The sequence below is a fragment of the Schistocerca gregaria genome, chromosome 6, assembly GCF_023897955.1.
Source record: "Schistocerca gregaria isolate iqSchGreg1 chromosome 6, iqSchGreg1.2, whole genome shotgun sequence".
Classification (NCBI taxonomy): Eukaryota; Metazoa; Arthropoda; class Insecta; order Orthoptera; family Acrididae; genus Schistocerca; species Schistocerca gregaria.
In genome coordinates this window covers 189,330,052-189,351,931 of record NC_064925.1, presented here as the reverse complement: position 1 = coordinate 189,351,931, position 21,880 = coordinate 189,330,052, and the positions used below count along the sequence as shown (strand labels likewise).

Below are 21,880 nucleotides of genomic sequence, written 5' to 3'. Positions count from 1 at the left end.
TTCGCGTCTGTGGCTCTTCATCTTCGTGGTGTAGCTATTTTAATGGCCAGTAGTGTAGGTTCTCGAAACTTCAACAAAAGCCCGTACCAAGCTACGGAGCATCTCTCTTCAGAGTCTTCCACTGAAGTTAATTTATCATCTCTGCAACGAAGGGCGCTGCTCTCCATTGGATCTTCTCTATCTCTTCTGTCAACCCTATCTTGTATGGACCCCACACCGGTGAGCAGTATTTAAGCAGTGGGCGAACAATTGTACTGTAACCTACTTCCTTGGTTTTCGGATTGCATTTCCTTAGGATTCTTCCAATTAATCTCAGTCGGGGATTACCGACGATCAACTTTATATGAACATTTCATTTTAAATCACTCCTAATGCGTACTCCGAGATAATTTATGGAATTAACTGCTTCCAGTTGCTGACCTGCTGTACTATAGCTAAATGACAAAGGATCTTTCTTTCTATGTATTCCCAGGACATTAAACTTGTCTACATTGAGATTCAGTTGCCATTCCCTGCACCATGCGTCAATTCGTTGCAGATCCTCCTGCATTTCAGTACAATTTTCCATTGTTACAACCTCTTGATATACTACAGCATCATCCGCAAAAGCCTTAGTGAATTTCCGATGTTATCCACAAGGTCATATATATATATATATATATATATATATATATATATATATATATATATATATATATATATATTGTGAATAGCAACTGTCCTATAACACTCCCCTACGGCATACCCGAAATCACTCTTACTTCGGAAGACTTCTCTCCATTGAGAATGACATCCAATCACACAATTGGTCTGATAGTCCATACGCTCTTACTTTGTTCATTAAACGACTGTGGGGAACTGTATCAAACCCCTTGCGGAAGTCAACACGGCATCTTCCTGGAAACCCGTGTCTATAGCCCTCTGAGTCTCGTGGACGAATAGCGCGAGCTGGGTTTCACACGATCTTTTTCGAAACCCATGCTGATTTCTACAGAGTAGATCATTTTGCAAATCTTGAAAAATCGTAGATGTCGCTGCTGAACACTTCAGTTCTGAGGTAATTCAAGGCAGAAAAATCCAGAGGCCGCCAGGTGGCCTTGGAGGCCAAAGTATAGGCTGTGCTCGATCAATCAAGTGAGCTCCCAATTCTTTATGGAATTGAATTCCCGTGTAAAAAAACAGCTTCAGTCTTCTGATTACCTCCCAATTGAGCTAATGCGTTAAATATTTAACTTTAAGCTTGTAACTGAAAGAGAGATAAAAAATTTTTGAAATTATATCTAAAATTTATTGGAAATCGCCAAGCACTCTCATTTTCAAGTAGAGGATAATTATAGTCTGGGTATTTGCGTGCTGTGAGTTTCACTGCCTAACCCGCCCGGTTAGCTGTACGGTCTAACGCAGTGCTTTACGGGCGGGAAGGCGTGCCGGTCCCAGGCATGAATCCGCCCGGCGGATTAGTATCGAAGTCCGCTATGCCGGCCAGTCTGTGGGTGGTTTTTAAGGCGGTTTTTCGTCTGCCTCGGCGAATGCGGTCTCGTTCACCTTATGCCGCCTCAGTTACACTATGTCGGCGATTGCTGTGCATACATTTTCTACACGTACGCGTATACTATAATTACTCTATCACAAAAACATTGGAATTACACTTGTCTGGTGTGAGATGTCCCGGGGGGGGCGGGGGGGGGGGGCGGGGGGGCGGGGGGGCGGCGGGGTAGGGGGTCCACTGGGGACCGAACCGCGCAATAACCCTGGGTTCGATGGGGGGGCAGCGGTGGGGTAAGTGGACTGCTGTAGCCTGTTGTGGGATAGGTACCACTGTGGGCTACGACGGGGACGAAGCCTCTCCGTCGTTTCTAGGTCCCCAGTTCCATACAATACATACACTGCCTCTAAACATGTTGACAATTTCTAATTGTAATACTTGTCGCACTATGTTAACCCTTTAACATACCTTTGTACACTGTCCAGTCACATTAATTTGACCACTTGTCGAAAGCCTGATTAATCGCCTTTTGCAGCGCGGACAGCTATGAGACGCGCAGAAAGCGTCAAGGCACCGACAGGAATGTGGAGTCATGACGACTCCAGTGCCGTGGTCAGCTGCACTGACTTCCTCGGTTGAGGATCCATAGTAGGCACAGCTCGATGAAGGTGGTCCCACAGATTCTCGACTGGGTTTTGAAGTAAAGAGGTTGCTCACCAGGAGAGTATAGTAAACCCATCTTATTGCTTTTCGAACCGTGCACGTACACTGTGAGCAGTGTGACAAGTTCCGTTGTCCTTCTGATAGGTGCTATCATGCCGGGGATAAAGAAGCTGCATGTAGGGGTGGACATGGTCCACATGGATGGATGCTTACTTGTGTTGATCCATTGTGCCTTCCAGAATTACGAGATCACCCTTAGAATGCCACGGAAACATTTCCCAGATCATAACGCTCCCTCCTCCATCGTGTTTCTTCTCAGACTTTTCACTCAGTACACGCCAGCGGCCATCCGTCTGATGGAGAATAGCACGATTCGTCTGAAAAGGCCACCTGTCGCACTTAGTGGGCTTCCAGTTGCAGTATTGGCGTCGCCGATGAAGTGCAGTCAGCACGGGTGCATGCCACAGGCATCTGCTACGGAGGCCCTTATATAGCAATGTGTGAATGGTCTTTGAGAATACACTGTTGGTAACCCATTCTTCCTCTGAGCGGTCAGTTGGTCATCAGTTGCACGCCTTTTCGCCCGTACACGCCTCCGCAGCCGTCATTCACTGGTGTCCTCTATGGCCCATGGTGCACCACAGTTGTTCGTCGCCAGTTTTGGATAGCGCCATTTTGCAATGCGTAACCTCGGTGGCACATGAGTAGTTTGCAAACTTAGTCGTTTCGGAAATGCTTCCACCATTTTGGATGTTTCCGCATTACGGGAAACACTGTACTGTTTTCCGCGTCCCCCCGACTCGCTTTGTGTGTCTTCTACTGCTCTAGCTGCCACCAGCCGTCTGTAAGTGGTTATTGCATGTTGCAAGCCGTTGTATTGTATTAGAAACGACGTAGAGGCTGGATCCCCGCCGCAGTCGCAGTGGTCCACAACCCCACGACGACTACCGCAGTCCACTTCCCCCCTTCAGCCGCCCCAGACCGAACCCAGGGTTATTGTGAGGTTCGGCCCTCGGTCGAACCCCCCGGGGGACGTTTCACCAGACGAGTGTAACCCCTATGTTTGCGTGGTTGAGTAATGGTGGTGTACGCGTACGTGGAGAACTTGTTTGCGCAGCAATCGCCGACGTAGTGTAACTGAGGCGGAATAAGGGGAACCATCCACAGACTGGCTGGTTCACCGGACCTCGACACAAATCCGCCGGGCGGATTCGTGCCGGGGACCAAGCTCTCCTTCCCGCCCGGAAAGCCGTGCGTTACAACGCACGGCCAACCGGGCGGGCTTGCAAGCCGTTAGGCGGACAACATATAACTGGTACCGGATGGCAGTGCCCCGGGTTAGTCGTTTACTAATGTACAGGGTTATTCCGTGATGATGTTATAAACTTACAGGTATGATAGAGAAGGGTAAATGTATCCACTTGCGGTAAGGGTCCGGACACGACCGAGTCAGAAATTACAAGAGAAAATTGAGCCGCGGCGGGACCGGCGCCAGTAGTATCTCTGACGAGTACGATCGATGTCCTAGTACAGAGGTATGTCTTGGGGCCTGGGTCGCCTAGGGATACAAGCTAGTGCCGACGGCGAGTAAGGGGAACAACGCTTTGAGAACGGAAGGCGGCGGTGCTCGAGTCGGCGATTGGCTGGCGGGTAGAAGTGAAGACGGCGTGCCTGAGGCCAGGCGGCGGTTGTCACGTGGTTATACTGGAGGCGGTGGGACTTGGCCGGCGCTGTGCATTCTCCCGCAACCTCGTGAGCTGTGGATGTGCCCGCTTCCTTGGAGGGACACGCTATTAAGGTCTTGCGAAGTGATGGTCTGACATCCTCGCAAAATCGGCCCAACATCAAGACGTCTAGTTAAGTACTCTAATTACTAAGAGCGCTTAGTTAACTGTGCTCTGCTTCCACGTAATACTCGTGTATTTTCAGAATGTTAGTTCATTATCTATTATTAGTAAGTGTTTAATTTGCTTACGATCTCGATTAATCCATGTCAATATGTCCTCTGCGGGCGATATGAGTTTTTATTTCTAAAGTTTACCGTGTAGAGCTTTGCAGGCCCACTTAAGGTGGCCAATATGTGTCTCATTAAGTTTTAGTGAGTGTCGGTTCTCGTGAACCAGTTCATTTCCCACTCTAAGTGTTTGTTTATCAGGTACTGTTTCACTTAGAGAAAGCACTTGCGAGTGAAATTAGTTGTTGTTTAGCCTTGATTTTATAGTATTAATTTACTGGTCAATCTTGAATGTTAAAGTGAAGAAAAGTTTTTTGGCCTCCTGTTGTCGGGTGTGGCCTGTGTTTCAGTGAGCTGAGGAAGCGAGCAACCTAAGCGCAGAGCTTCCCTTTAGATTACAAGTTTGGCTTACGGGCGGTGGACTTCGCCTGAGCTCATGTATTCCTTTTCGGTAGCGTTTGCTGGGTTCACATTTCTGTGACCTACTCGATGTGAGGTTGCAAACGGAGCCACGTCTTGGTTCGAAGTTGAGTATTACTTCCCTCAGTCGGTTCCACCGTTCGTAGTTAAACTTCGGCCTTACAATCTCGGGCCTTACTTCTGTTGCTACACATTTATGATTGTACAAAGTTGTAACTTTCTATTACCTAAAAGCCCATCTTACAAGCCAATCGGCATTTGAATAATTTCGTAGTTCGCTCTGCAAGGTTCTCTAGTCTTTTAATTTGCAAGATTGCCCAAGTTACGTTTTAATAAATTTGTTCTAAGTATTCGTGTTAAAATTGAGACTGTGTATCCACTGTTATTTTACATGTAATGTTAACGTGTTGGAATTGAAAGAGTCTTAAATAACGTGTCTTAACTAGAGTTATTTTATTAAAGTTATGGTCAGATTCAGCCTTAGTGGCTTCTGTCAATTTCTATATGAGATCGTTGCTAATGGTTTATTAGTTTATTAATGATTTTATGCAATGAGAGAGTTTCTTAAATATTTTGCCTGAGTGGCGTTTCTCGATGTTTATGGGAGATCGTTGGCTAATGATTTATTAACTTGCTTATAATTTTATGTAATGAGTGTTTCGTAAATAATCTTGGCTGAGTGGCGTCTGTCAGTTTTAATGTGAGATTGTTTTTTGTAGTATATAAGCAAACTGGAACTGAAATGTTCATATTATTTGGTCAACCCTTCCACTCCCTTTAGATTTAAAGGTTAAACAAAGGTAAAAGCGTTCCAGAAATCTTTCTGATACACCTCTAACAGAGGAACACATTTATAGGCATTGTTGCTGCTAAGACTGTTGGGAAGGTAACTTTCAGATGTAGTATTATGGACCCGGAACAAGACAAAAAAGACCAATAAACAAGAGCTGTGAAGTGCATACCTTATGAGCTATGGGCACTTGTTCATCATCTGTTATAAGGTATGAATTTTAGAGTTCATATTTACTGGACCTTTTTTTCTGTTTTGGTCCTTAGTACCTCCTCCAAAACTATGGAAACCAAAACAACTGCAGTGAAAGAGATTTGTTTCTATGTATCAACGATGAACAAATGCACGTTGCTCATAACGTACGCATTTTAGAGTGCATGTTCGCTAGACATATTTTCTTCTTTTGGTCCATATTGCCTCCTCAGAAAGTTGACTACCCTGCAATCATAGTGACAACACAGCTGGTATTCCACTGTCAGAGGTATCAGAACGATTTGCGGTTATAACTTTCTACTCAGTCGATGAGGATCCGTTACCTCACGTAGTTACACTTACCCATCACCATCGTCCCTGAATGCTTATAGTATCATGACGGAATCAGCCTACAGATCGGCGTGTCAGATGCCATCATCATCAGAAGCAAAATGTGTCTGTGCCCCCATCATTAATTTGCCCACTTATGCAGAAGTATTTTCATTTCAAATATATTTCTATTAACTAAGCCAATATTTCGTACTGAAATCAGTGGCGGTTCATAACCACGCATTCGCAGCTATCTCAAAAAAATGGTTCAAATTACTCTGAGCACTATGGGACTAAACTTCCGAGGCCATCAGTCCCCTAGAACTTAGAACTACTTAAACCTAAGTAACCTAAGGACATTACACACATGGATGCCCGAGGCCGGGGCAGTTATCTCACAAACGTCTGCCTTGCTGACCCATGTTTACTGGAAATCTTCTGCTTCTGCTGCTGCATACTTCCGCAAGTGCCTTTTCCGCTATTTTTTGTGATTCATCCACATAACTTTATTGTGATATTTGTTGATAAATACATAAATCTTGTGTAGCACACAGCTTGGTACAAATATTTTTATCCGACGCCATTTCAGTGATGGGCTTGTCAGTAAAACTGATGGTGTCACCAGTAATCCAATTCAGGTCCACAGCTATGGAAGAGATTTTTTATATTTGCTTCTTATTGGATATTATTAATGTCAGTGTTTTCTGACTAATAAATCAACTGGTCCTCACAGCAAATACCGAGTTTTTCGCCATTACTCGACGGATGGGGAGCAAATTGTTTACACTGTCGTACTTCCCTCCCCTCATTCCCCACCGATCAGCTGACAGTGGCATATAAACAATGCAATTGCAACTCTAATTGCAACCAGCAGTGTTCTGTCTCCCACAGTGCTCATATCCCTTGCTATCAGTGTTGTAAAGTCTATTGTTTTTGCACGAGATTTCGTGTTCTTTTTTTAAAAAAAATCTTGTGTTCTCCTGCTGAAAAACAAATAAAAGGGCATATCTGCTGCTTTTTTGATCGCAGTAGTATCTATTCCTTCAAAGTAATATTTATTTTGGCAGATGTTGGTACACTACTTGATTAACTCTTTATTTCCTGAGATAGTAATTAAGGTTTGGAGATCTCTTCTGTAAATTCTTCAACCCAGAGACCTTTATCTCATCAGGTCCAAGTGGTGAGTCAAATGCTCTACGTTTATTCGTCAGATGGATACAATTTCAAACCTCTGTTTATCTAGAATGAAATTTTCACTGTGCAGTGTAGTATGCGCTAATATGAAACTTCCTTGTAGATTAAAACTGTGTGCCGGACCGAGACTCGGACCTTTGCCTTTTGAGGGCAAGTGCTCTACCTACTCAGCAACCCAAGCACGACTCGCAACCAGTCCTCACAGCTTCTTTTCCACCAGTATCTCGTCTCCTACCTTCCAAACTTCAAAGAAGATCTCCTGCGAACCTTGCAACACTAACACTAATGCTCCTGGAAGAAAGGATATTGCGGGCACATGGCTTAGCCACAGCCTAGGGTAGGAATCCAGAATGAAATTTTCACTCTGCAGCGGAGTATGAGCTGATATGAAACTTCCTGGCAGATTAAAACTGTGTGCCGGTCCGAGACTCGATCCCAGGTCTCTCGCCTTTCGCGCAAGAGATCTATTGACTTTTTTAATTTATTTTTGTATTGTCGATTTGTTAGAGCCACAGTCAGCTACAGTTTGGAGGAGACGAGGCGGCCAGGAGAAGAATCCCGAAACCTGACGGCGATGGCTCCCCCTTCCCGCCGCCATGCTGCAGCCTCACAATGCTCATATTATTTTACTTAATTTATTTTTTGTGAGCATATGTATAGAGAAACAAAAACACAATAAATTAAAATTATTCCACCCATCTGGAAACCTGATCGCCGTCGACACTGCGACTGACGGCGCAGAGAGGAGAGGCCGCCAGTCCTGTGGCATGGAGCCGCTGATTGGTAGGATATGTCCGACAGGTCGAATAATACCAAGTCGATCGGGTATGCGTCGGAAAGAAGCTGTGATGAATGTGCCGCCAAATCTCAGTCCGCTGCAACAATGGGAATTTGCGTTCTACGACTTTACAGGCGTCACCACGCAGAAAAAGGACGTAGAAATCCTTCGCCTGCGACAGGGGCGTTGGTGGGAGTGAGGCGCGAGCATGATTGAGGTCCACAACGAAGGCCGCGATGTGTACAAACGCGCGTCTGATGCTAACGACAGGGACAGGCGTGGAGAGGGATACTGGAGCGAGGACGGAAATAAATTATGCATAATGGAGGGCTCGACACTTCACCAATGTTAATGCATCGTGCCCATGTAAAGTGTTGCCGCACTCGCTCTATAGCGGACGTTCAAAGGACTAAGCCCTCCTGCACGAGGGGGACGAGTGAGTGTGTCACAGCGTTGTTTGAAGATGAACCCAGGCGTCAGAAAATATCCGAATGCCGTTGGATACAACGTCCTATCGTAATCGGCAGCGGCAGGATCTGCGCAGTATGAACCATTATGGGTGCTACGTAGGCATTCAGGTAGGCAACAGGCTGCAAATGATAGAGGTGGCGTAGGGGTCTGTGGCTGATCATCGTATGGATAATTCTTAAAACTTGACGAAAGTTGACAGCCGCTGTACGGCATGCTGACGACGTAAAGGTGATCCCAAGATGGCGGAGATGTTGGACACAGGGCAGGGGCACAAGACCTTCCGGGGGTTGCCTGGGACCAGTAGACAGCGCCGTGGATTTGTGCACATTCATCACACTTCCAGCCGCTCTCCCATGATCCGTGTTGGTGTCCTTGCGACTTCCTCCCGAGAACTAACCAGCAGCAGGAGGTCATCTGCGTATGCGTGGCACCGGAAGGCGTAACAGCATAAGGAGAATCCAGGCAACTGCGTCAGCAGGCTTATGAGCGGCTCCAGCGCCGCTGCATAAAGGTACACGCTACATGAACAGGGGAAACCTTGTCGGACCGACCGTTGAATCAGTATCGGACCCATCACACGCCCATTGACCAGGACTAATGAACACGGGCTGCTAAACTGCCGCCGAAGGGCGTTGATGAACTGGGTACGAAATCCTATCCATTCTAAGGCAGAATACAAGAAGACATGGCGCAGCCCGTCAAACGCGCTGTCAAAATCTACGGCACCAATCGCCGCACGAAGTCTGCACCCCTCTGCCAGTACAATCACGCCACGACAATCTCCAGTTGCTGTCTGGACGTTAACCTTGCCACTTGGCGTAGTTAGCGCTGTGGAGAGTACACATGGTAAGAGGGGTTTCAGCGCGACGCCAATAACCGCACAAAAACCTTGTAATCATTATTTAATAATGTCATAGGACGGTAGTGGCCCGTAGTAATTCCAGGTGTCAGTTCATAAACAGGAACAACAATACACTCGACAAAAGCTGGTGTAATCGCAGTTGCAGACGTGATCAGCTCATTATACATCTCCATCCATCGTGTAGACATGAGACCACAAAACATATTCAATAGGGATTCCGTCGGCGATTTGCAGACTCGGCGATAATGTTTGACAAAACTATCGACTGTGTTCGCTTGGAAGTTGAGTTCAGTGACTAACCTTTGTCTGCGATGTCTGCAATCGTGCACAATACGATGCATGGAGGGATTCTCCTGCCACACCACATAACGTCTGCTGGCACGCACCCCCACAGCTCCCTGTGGTTTCCAGCGAGTAACCACTAGTAGCTTCGTCTTAATCACGCTGCGTTCAGTTTGTACTTCCGGGGAAGGTGGTGGACCATCAAGGTCGCGGAGGGCGCTGAATTAGAAGTCTTTAGTGTGCCTGTACCAAGCGGCTACCTCCCTGCTGTAAGCGATGAATGTGCGCAGGAGCATCGGTGTAGAACATTTTAGACACCAGTCCTCGACGGATGCGTAGCATTGGACACGTCGTTCGCATCTTCTCCAAATCTCAGTGATTGACGACAATTAGGATCCCACAGATGCTGAGTGTTGAGTTTCCATGAAGCTCCTCCAAACTTTCTGGTGGGGAAGGAGCAACACACACACACATATGCGCAGTCGTCATATGGCACCAAAGGCCAGTGCTCTACATTCAGCACTGCGTCAACCATCCTATGGGAGACAGAAATGCTGTCTAGCTGACTAGCCAAGGGGCTCGAGCGAAACGTGAAGCCTGGGTCGTCTGTATGCCATATCTCCCAGGTATCCTGTAGGGCTAGATCATGAACAATGAAACGCAGCACCTGCCACAGTGTACAATATGGGTACTGATCTTTCTGGCCGAGTTCGCAGTTAAAGCCCCTCCAAAGAGAAGATGTTCAAGTCGACCGAAGAACAGTGGGGCAGTCTCCACCGAAAAAAATCGTACTTTTTCACACCGATGGCACATAGACATTAACGACACGCGTGGAGTGAATCATAAAAGCCATACCTCCATAGTCAAGGTGATCGCTGTAAGAGGCATAGAAGTCGTATCCCGCTACCTGGGGTGGTACTACTGAATGCACCTCCTGTAACAGTGCAGTGTCTAGTTCCTAAGCCCGTTTCATTTCTTCCAGAAGATGTATCTTGACTGGTGTGCGGAAGCCTTTGGCATTCAGTGTCGCTATACGGTATGTGTGAACTGTGCCCTACCATGGTTTGGGCGCTGCAGTTCGGTGCTGTGGAGATGCGGGAGCACATGGCAGCAGGAACTGCCAGTTCCCCTAACACGGTGCAGAACTTGACACCAGCCGGTCGCCTCCCCTAACGGAGGAGACTCGTGTATGGGATCTGCTGTTCCTTCAAAATCCAAGCTCCACGTCCGCAGTTACTCCTTCGCTATGGTATCTTCTGTGTTAGTAGTAGAGCGAACACAGTGTTACCAGTGGAAGCCGAAATGCACGCGTTTTAGCTCACGCAGGTTGGCGTGAGGAGGGAAGAATTATACTGACGTGAGGTGTGGAACATGACAAGGAATGAGAATGCAGAAAGCGGACGTAATTAGTTTGACACTTAACTTCAGTCCATTAATAATGAACGTCGCTGTTGACGGTACATGATTCACAATGTTATCTGTTTAGAATATATGCTTGAAGATAGTAATTACGTAAGTAGGCTGTTTAGGTTTTTTTATTGGTAACGCCGCCGCCACGTAGCGCTCTGTATGAAAATCACTGGCTGTGCCGTGTGCAGTCTGTGGCTGGTTGGCATTGTTGTGATACTCGCCGTTGTAGTGTTGGGCAGCGGCAGCTGGATGCTAACAGCGTGTAGCGTTGCGCAGTTGGAGGTGAGCTGCCAGCAGTGGTGGACGTGGGGAGAGAGATGGCGGAGTTTTGAAATTTGTAAGAATTGGTGTCATGAACTGATATATATATTATGACTGTAAAGGTAAATACATTGTTTGTTCTCTATTAAAATCTTTCATTTGCTAACTGTGCCTATCAGTAGTTAGTGACTTCCGTAGTTTGAATCTATTAGTTAGCTGGCAGTAGTGGCGCTCGCTGTATTGCAGTAGTTCGAGTAACGAAGATTTTTGTGAGGTAAGTGATTTGTGAAACATATAGGTTAATGTTAGTCAGGGCCATTCTTTCGTAGGGATTATTGAAAGTCAGATTGCGTTGCGCTAAAAACTATTGTGTGTCAGTTTAAGCACAGTCGAGTATAATTTTTCAAAGGGGACGTTTCAATTATAGTAACTGAATATGGCGCCTTGCTAGGTCGTAGCAAATGACGTAGCTGAAAGCTATGCTAAACTGTTGTCTCTGCAAATGAGAACGGATGTAGACAGTGAACCATCGCTAGCAAAGTCGGCTGTACAACTGGGGCGAGTGCTAGGGAGTTTCTCTAGACTAGACCTGCCGTGTGGCGGCGCTAGGTCTGCAATCACTGAAAGTGGTGACACGCGGGTCCGACGTATACTAACGGACCGCGGCCGATTTAAAGGCTACCTCCTAGCAAGTGTGGTGTCTGGCGGTGACACCACAGTATCCATATGTTCAATAGATGCCGACACTGCCAGATCGAATGGTATCGTTCCTTCTTCGGTAGGAGCTTCAGAAGCAGAAATGTTCTATTCCGTCAATGCGAGAGCTACTGAGGGCCACCGTTTCGCGGCGCACTGACGACGCCGTCCTCCACGGTCTCAGACCCTGAAAGGTTGGTTTCCTCAACAGTTAGTGGACCATGTGGACAGGGCAAAGAGTCCCATTCCGACGTCGTACGGCGCCTCCTTTCACGTCATTTACGGGAGCTTTGTTTACCCAATCGTCCTTCCATGTCCAAAGACGGGAAATAGTCACGCTGGTCAGGCAGAAAGGCCGCCATCGGAACAACGAGAGAGTCAACCAAGGAGTCATGTTCGACATCAGTGTCGGCCTCAGGCGCAGCCGGAGCAACCACCGGAGCTGAAAACATGGCTAAAGTGACATCGTAAGTCACCTCGTCCGCAACCGATTCAGAAAGGGGCGGAGCGCTGTCCATCAACTGTTCAAGCGATCCCGAGAGCCGCGTGGCGGCCGGCGGTGACTTAAGCGCCGTCGCATATGTGATTGGAAGTATCGTAAATGACGAGGGAAGTACCACTCCTCCAGTTGGTAGCTGCCTTGACCGTCGCTGCAGACTTTCAGATCTGATGTGTACCTCTTTTCCACACCCAGAGCAAGTACGCGGCTGTCCGCTGTACATGATTTCGGCCCGAAATCTGAGAACAGATACGACGGAGCATGGCTGCGCAGATCAATTGTGATCTGACGCACGCCGTTAAGGACAGCTTATGTGTGGAAGTGGACCCAGGGTGCCGCTTTGGTATCATGAACAGCGCCGTGTGGCCGGAAAGCCGCTATGGCATCCTCTGCAGGTGCCTAGAATGATAGTTCGAACACACGAATAATTCGAACGCATAATCTCAAATATTAGACTTTTACCACGCCGACGTTACCGTCAGCGTGACGGTAACGGAGGCTCTGGTTGGTCGTGTTCAAAACTCGCTCACACGCAGTGTCATTGATCATTTTAACGTAAACGTTGTTTCTGAGAATCGATGGTTGGATACCCAGAAGTTCCGACGACGGTATCTTGGCCTCCTCACGGAGGAAACGTTCCACATCTAAGGCTTTCGGTCGTGCATAGTCTGGGCAAAAGTTGAAACACTGTGTCGATCTCCTGAACTTATTTGCCATGATCTCAGTGCGTGAAGCCCACGCGCAGGCTGAGTCGCAATGTAAATAAACACTAACTTCCCGCTCCGCGGGAGGAAGTACGGCACGTCCACTCAGGGCGGCCTCTAAAGCCAGTCATTTTGTCCGACTGAACAACCCACGCACGACTCGCAACCCACCCTCACAGCTTCACCTCCGCCAGTACCTCGTCTTCAACCCTCGAAGCTTTACAGAAGCTCTCCTGCGAACCTTGCAAGACTAGCACTTCTGGAAGGAAAGGTCTTGCGGGGACATGGCTTACCCACAGCCTAGGGGAGGTTGCCGGAATTAAATTTTCACTCTGCACCGGAATGTGCGCTGGTATGAAACTTACTGACAGATTAAAACTGTGTACCAGACCGAGAGTCGAACTCGGGACCTTTGCCTTTGGCTGGCAAGTGCCTGCGTAACGCTAAGCCACGCTATACAGATTCCTCTAGTACAGTGTAAGTAATGACTCATAATAGTCAAAGCTGGAAATTCATTTCCCTATAATGTTGTTAAACTGAGTCTGCAGAAGCACTTTCGTTATTCGTTCTAAGAAAGTAAAGCTGTTCTCTTGGCGTCTATATTTTCGTAGCTAAAATTATGCAAAAAACGTGGGTACAGTGACTGATATGCTTGTAAAGCTGTGATGCAAAGCACTATAGAGTAATGGTCATGGTAAGATGTGTCACTAGGTGTCAACAGTCTTGAGTTACTAAAATGGTATTAGTAAAGGATTTGAAAACGTAAATAATGTAATCGGTTATAGCTCCATATACTACTATCAATGTCACTGGGTCACTGCACTTCAACATTGAAGTTAAGATGCCTCAAATCGCTGTTGCACGTAGTGTTATATCTAGCCCTACAATTAGTGCGAAAAGTTTCAAATAGTTTGTGTACATGAAAGTTAAATGAGGAAATGAATTCACCCAGCGCTCAGGAAACATAAAATACACTCAAACTGTAGCAGTAATTTCCTAATTTGGTGTGACTTTAGTATATGTTATACTTAGTAGAGTTAATCGGTATTTTTACTATCTTCATAACGACGAATGAGTTGGCGAAAATATGTACGAAAAGAAGAAATTACCTGGCCCTTATTGTCGAAACAGAAAAGCGCAAGGCGGAAAGCAAAATGAAAAACAAGCTAAAACAATGAAAGTACGTTTTTATTTCGCTTTATTCAATCAGAAGAAAAAAAAATTTTAAGTCGATATAATAAATAAGTATTGTGAGCATAGATGATGACCCCCTTACAGCTGTTACTGTCTCTTCAACAGATGTATGATTTCTGGTACAGGTAAGAGCTTATTTTATTTACTTGTTGCCAAACCTTGTTTCTTGTTCCTAAAAAACTATCATTTTTATGGGCAGTTTAAATTTATTTGTGTGATTCTTTATTGTTACAATCAACAGACAGGTTAGTAATTAAAGCACAAACGCAAGCATTAAGAATATATATGTGGTGTTCACCCATGGACGTCATGTACGTTATCTCTTCAAGGAGCTAAGCATTTTAACTGAGCCGTCGCAATTTACATATTCGCTAACGAAATTCATTGTGAACAACCCACCACAGTTTGAGAAGAACACCGCAATTTGAGAAGAACAGTGAAGTGTATACAGGCAGACAGTTATTGAACTATACGAAAAAAAGCTAAATTAGTTACAAACTACGGTGTTCACACACTTTATTCATTATGTGAATGTCAGTACAGATATTCGGATTTAGGTCGTGACATGTTCGGTATGCCTGCCGTCATTGGCGATAATGTGACGCAGACGAATAGCGAAATTCTGCATGACACGCTGAATTGTCAGAACATCGATGCTGTCGATGACCTCCTGAATGGCTGGTTTCAGCTCAGCAATGGTTTTCGAGGTTATTGCTGTACACCTTCTCTTTAATATAGCCCCACAAAAAGGAGTCATATGTCTTCAGATCTGGAGAATATGGCGGCCAATCGAAACCCATTCCAGTGGCCTGTGGGTACCCCAGAGGCAGAATGTGGTCCCCAGAGCGCTCCTTCAGGACATCAAGCACTCTCCTGCTTCGAAGGGGCCGAGCTCCGTCTTGCATGAACCACATCTTGTTGAAATCAGGGTCACTTTGGATAATGGGGATGAAATCATCTTCCAAAACCTTCACGATCCGTTTGACATTCACCGTGCCACCGCGGCATATCGCACCGGTTATTCCGTGACTGGACATTGCACACCTCACAGTCACCCATTGAGAGGGAAGAGGCTTTACGATCGCGAACTGCGCATTCTCAGCCCCCCAAATGCACTAATTTTGCTTATAGATGAACCCATCCAAATGGAAGTGGGCTTCGTCGCTAAATCAAATCATACAAATTCCCATCACGCCCCGCGGTCGACCGTGCAGAATTAATGTCGATTTTATTTCATGTAGTTCAATAATTGTTACCCTGTATCTACAACAGTAGAGGGAAAAATGAACTTCATTACCCATTGTTAATTTTTCAGTGGCCCAGAAGGAGTTCAATATGCAACAACAAAAAATTTTGGTCGTTTGTTCAATAATATAAATGAGAGGGAGTGAAGCAAGTTTTAAGTATAATTTAAAACCATTTCTCCTGGACAACTCCTTCTATTCCATTGATGAATTTTTGCTTAAAAACTGGAAGCCAGTAAAAAAATTAAGTGAAGTTGCATGAATAGGGCTACAATTAACAACATGTTCATTAACAATTTGAGTACTGAGCATTTAGCGTGTGGTTTATCTTGGAGACGCTGTTGTTTTTCATAGTTTTTCTGAATTTCGTGTAGCAGGTTCTGTTGTGGTTGGCAGGAGAGCCAAAGCCGTGTTACTAGAGGAGGCCGAAAGGCACGCGTTTTAGCTCACGCAGGCTGACGTGAGGTCTGGAACAGGACAAGGAAATTAGAATTTAGAAAAACGGACGTAGCTGGTGGAATACTTAACTTTAATCCATTAATGACGAACGTCGGTCTTGACGGTACATGATTCAGTATCAATAATAACTTATAATGGCCCCTTGCTAGGTCGTAGCAAATGACGTAGCTGAAGGCTATGATAACTATCGTCTCGGCAAATGTGAGCGTATTTTGTCAGTGAACCATCGCTGGCAAAGTCAGTTGTACAACTGGGGCGAGTGCTAGGAAGTCTCTCTAGACCTGCCGTGTGGCGGCGCTCGGTCTGCAATCATTGATAGGGGCGACACGCGGGTCCGACGTATACTAACGGACCGAGGACGATTTAAAGGCTACCACCTAGCAAGTTTGGTGTCTGGCGGTGACACCACAGGTTCTGCTTCCCAGAATTTAAGTTAGTTTATTGCTTTTGAAAGAGGTGTCTTTTTTCGGTAGTTTCCAAGAACGATTGCCTATAGAAGGCGCGGGCAAGTAACGATGTATATCAGATTTGCGACTCTATTAATGATAAAAATTAATCCATCTACCATCCCCATGAATTAACTGAAATACACTGATCCACTAATTCAGTGTTATCACACAGATCGATCAGCGTGCAGTTTTGTGTTGCCACGATCTCGCTAAATACGTGAATCAATGTTTTTTGTTTAAATCATGGAAGATTTTAGGTGGACCAACGTTTATTAATAACAGTGTCACACATTCGATATACATCGTTAGCGACTCATAGGTTCGATAGATAATCATTCTTGGAAATTAGCTTTTTCCTACGAAAAAGTACATAGTACCATTGTCTTACGTCAGTGACCTTTTTTGTATGAAGAGGAGAAGGTGTTGTTACTGTAACAACAAACAATTTTTTCGCCTTTATTTTGCTAAATGGGGGTACAGTTGTTGACACTAAAGAGAACAAAGCTATCAAATGTAGCTTCTTTAATTGAAAACTGCTTACTTACATTTGCCTTAGTATGAAAAATTTCGGAGTACTTTGGTTCAAAATGGCTCTGAGCACTATGGGACTTAACTGCTGTGGTCATTAGTCCCCTAGAACTTAGAACGACTTAAACCTAACTATCCTAAGGACGTCACACACATCCATGCCCGAGGCATTATAATCCAGAGGCGTCTCATCTTCTCTGTCATTATTAATTTTGTTCAGACATTGATAGTGGATGAGTCTACGAAGTTCAGTTTTTTGCATTTTCTACATACTTAGACCTTTTGCTAGCTCTTTCCTATTTTTCAGTACTGTATTGTAAAGCCAGCTTACAAATAAATAAAAAGCGTGCAGCATATAACAGTCGACACCGTTTGCACTGCATATGGCCTTATGAACTGCGGCGCTTGGCAACACGGGGAATGGTGAAAGCCACAAAGCAAGGAACATACATTGTTATCTGTGTTCCTTTTATTCTAACGCGAATGAAAAGTGTTGCCTTCTGTGTATTTTCATGCTAGTACAAGCATCGTGGAGTATCTTTATGCAGACAAAAGACGTACGAAAAATGTTTGAATATGTTTACAAAGTTTAGAAACGGCCGATGTAGATCCTATGTCACTCCTCTTTCTGGAATATAAGCCGGTAGGAGCTACGTCGCTTGTCGTCAAAGAGCTAAATGTCCTGCAAACTGACTCATACACGTTAGTTCGATAAACGAATCGTTCAAATGATCTATGGAACATGTACAAAACAAAATAATGAAGTAAAGTATAGTGTGTTAAAAATTTTAGTTGTGAGGCAGCTCAGTACTGTCCCAGCTGTGACTCGGTAAAAGTCGGAAGGCTTCGGTTGATAGTCATTCGTTTTTTGGCTGTTGTTAACGTATGGCGCGAGGTAGTTATTAGTCGTCTGCTTTGTTGTTTAGCGCTTCTGTGTTGTGAGTGGCGCTTATTGTGCAATATCGGTACGTACATTATCAAAACAAGGTAGTTCCTGGAACGTCTTGTGTGTCACCTACCGGTAGGCCTACTGCAGTAGGAAATCAGTGCTACAAAGCGGTGCTCATGAAATTATATTGCGTGCTATTGAATGCCGCAAAACGGAAAAGGAGCTGAAACAATTACCTCACCAAAAAATCTTTCGTGAGAATGCTCCATGCGTTGGACAAAACATGCATATCATTAGGAGGTTCAAACAGTTTCCAAGAATCTTTCTGGCAGTCACTGAAAAGGCCTGGTAACAAAGGACGAGTTACCATTTCAGATATTGTGTTCACGGTTATTTTCAAGGATGATTGCCTATCGACGTCGGAGGGGTCCAAACGATACATATCGAACGTGCAATAGTAAATCGATTGTGGAAGTCTAGTGGCGGGCGTTATGATCAATTATTTGTGATCGTCATTTTTATTAGTTTTCCGTTGTTCCTTTAGTTCGTGTACATTAGATTCCCGCCGTAATTATTTGTGATTTGATTGGGAAACCCACACGGTTTCTGTCGATAGCGAGTGTAATGTGTGCTGTTTCTCACGTTTCTTCTGTAGATTGTCTGACATGGTAAACTCTAATTCCATGCATATCCAGCATAGACAAATGTTTGTCTTTTTGCCGCACATATGGACTTTTGCCGGACGAGGAAAGGAGGGACTGTGTTGACTGCGATGCTGCGAGGTCTGTAAAACTTCGTAAGAGGAGTGTCGACTCTGAGATACCGTTGCAATTTCGTTGCGGACTTTGCGGAAAGCGAACCAGCATCAGGAAAAATACGTGGTTCGAGTCCTCCAAATTATCCATTCAGTCTGTTATGTGGTAGTGACAAATGATAGTGTGCCAATTGGTGGAATAAATAAAATTGTAGAAGTAGATGAATCTCATATTGCTAGACAAAAGAACCAGAGAGGACGGCCTTCTAAAAGTGAAATAGATCATATTTGGTTATTCAGTGGGATAGAAAGAGACTCTCGCAAGTGTTTCGTTGTGAGGGTATTGTCCCGAGACAAGGTGACTTTAGTGGGTCTCATAAAACACTTGTTACTGCCTGGAACAAAAGTCCACACAGACATTTTTCAGTCGTACAAGACTAAAAGCCGAAGGATTTGACCACGAATCGTGAACCATTCTGTGCAGTTCGTCACTCCGGATGACGCCAGTATCCACCTCCAGAATACTGAGCGGCTGTGGAAGTCTATCAAGTATACCTTAGTTAGCTACATTCCAAATATATTCACTAATGATGAATGCTAACTCTTGTTGTCTTCAATGAGTTGTTAAGACAGCATATTTCTGTGAAAAATGTTCAAAGCCAAAGATACGAAAATGGCTCAAATATGAGGAGATAAAATTTAGGATTTCAAAACTGAATTAAAGACCTTAACTCCTGAGATTCTTGATCCATGTGGGGCTCTTTCGTTAAACCATGTCATGACTGTGCTGTCCTATCTTGTTGCTGTCAACTTTGTCAGTACAGTTCAACAAGTTTTCAGTTTCTGTTCTGCATCTGCCTACTGATGGACTATTATGAAGAAACATGTATCTGCAGCCAAATGACTGTAATCCTTCCTAGCGGTACATATTTAAGTCGAATATTTGCTGTGGAGAGTCTTAGATACTACATCAAACAAATGTATAATGATGTTTCTGAAGCTATTTTCGTACTGACATGTGAAACATAGGACAATGTTTAACTGTGAAAGTTTTATGTTAGTTGTAAGGAAAACACACACGCTGCTAGTTAAATTTTTTATAATTGATTATAAAAATTAATAAATATTCTCAAAAAGTGTGTGTGTGTGTGTGTGTGTGTGTGTGTGTGATATGATATGAAACAGAGAGACATTATATGCTGAAGTTAAGCCTCTCTACAAGAAGGTTGATAAACAAATACCAACAAACTATCAACCAATTTCACTTTTGCTGGCTTTCTCAAAAATATTTGAATAGGTTTTGTTCAAGCATCTCAGTAAGAATCTGTCTGCAAATAATATATTTTCCAAGTCACAGTTTGGCTTTCTTAAGGGTTCTGATATAGAGAAAGCTATTTACACTTACAATGAGGATGTAGGCCTACTTAATTCATTAGGTAATGAATTAGAGGCTACTGGCATTTTCTGTGACCGGTCAAAAGCTTCTGACTTGTGAACCATAGCATTCTCTCAAGTAAATTAGAATATTATGGTGTCACTGACAAAGTTGTGAAATGATTCAAGTCCTATTCACCTAACGGGAAACAAAGGGTGTAGTTGCAAAACACCTGTGGGGTAAAAGGTCAGTCTTCATCCGATTGGGAATTAATTACATGTGGTGTTCCTAAAAGTTCCATCTTGGGCCCATTGTTTGTCCTTGTGTACATTAATGACCTCGCGCCAGTTACATTGCCAGATGCTAAGTTTGTGTGTTTGCAGATGATACAAACATTCCAATAAGTAGCAAGTCAAGTACTGACTTAGAAATAGTTGCTAATCAAATTTTCACTGACATTAATAAATGGTTTAGAGCTAATTCACTGTCATTAAACTTTGAAAAGATCGCCTATATGCAGTTCAGAACCTGTAAGAGATTTCCTTCCAGCATGTGCATAACATATTAAAATATACAGAACAAAGATATTCACAGTGTTAAATTTCTGGTATTATAACTTGATAATACATTCAGTTGGGAAGGGCATACCACAGAATTGCTTAAGCACCTAAACAAGTATGTATTTGCAGTGAGAATGAAGTATGGCATACAAATATAAAAAAAACTTATTCTGAAGTAACTCATCAAACCAAGAAAAAGTTTTTAGAAAGCAAAATCGTGGTATAAGAAGCATTTGTGGTGTAAATTCAAGAACTCATTGTAGAAAACTGTTCAAGGAACTTTGTATTCTTACCACTGATTCTCAGTATATTTATTCCTTAATGAAATTTGTTGCGAGTAAAATATCTCTATTTCTAACCAATAGCTCAATACATACCACTGACACTAGGAATAAGAACATTTTCAATAAATTGCCAGCAACTATTTGTTAAAAACTTGGTTTCAGATAAGGCATGTTTTATACAGAGTTTGAAAGACTTTTTGATACGCAACTCCTTCCACTATGTAGATGAATATCTTAAAAGGGCCTGTTAGTTGAGCTTAATAAAAACGTCTGTTAGATTTCAGTACTGACAGCACTGGGTCACAACAGTCAAGATTAGGTATTTTGTTTATCATAAATTTATGAAAATTGCATAACAATGTTTCATTCTGACAGCATATTAATTCTGTAAATATTAGCAGTTCCAGTTTAATGTAATCACCTATTTTTACAATCTCCTGACAAATGACCAGTGTAGTAAGTATTATATTGAAATGTTTTTATGTTATACTTTTTGACGTGTTCGCACCCACAAGAATCATCTCAATATTTGTCTATGTAACTAAAACTGAATATAATCTACTAATAAAATTAGCCTATGTAAGATTCATACAGTTATTCAGAAGGTGTCACTTACCATCAGCATATCAATATAAAATTAGATTTTCTAAAACACATTTCTGTCCTTGTTTATCCAGTGGAAGGTGAAAAACATTGTAAATAAATTATAGAATTAAAAAGTTCCAATATTAAACTAAAAATAAAAGAAATTTTATGTTGTTCCACCAAGTTTAATAGATAAAACATTTTTATTGAAACCAGAACATGACAATAGATCAAGTTCCTTCTACCTGCACTATAAGTTTTTAAAGATCTCAGGAATTGCCTTAAATAGAAATGAATTCTTACTTCTTTTAATATTTAGCACTGGGAACAAGATACAGAGGTTTTATTTAATTTAGAGAGGAATGTCGATTAAGTACTTACTTTAGACAGAAAAACAACCCATTTCCACAATCACTAAATTTAGATGTAGTTTTAAAGGCTTTACCAAGAGCCTGAGAAGGGGTGGGTGGGAGGCAAATGATATGTAATTTGTGTGGAAAAATGTTCTCGAATTGTCACTGGTTAACATGTCTGCTCAGAAAAGACTGCAAGAAAGACTATTTCTCT

The 21,880-nt window shown here is 43.7% G+C and overlaps 1 pseudogene; it reads left to right on the top strand.

Moving 5' to 3' along the window:
• The window catches only part of LOC126278797 (neural-cadherin-like), a 217,978-nt pseudogene that overhangs the window by 70,296 nt on the left and 125,802 nt on the right, over positions 1-21,880 (top strand).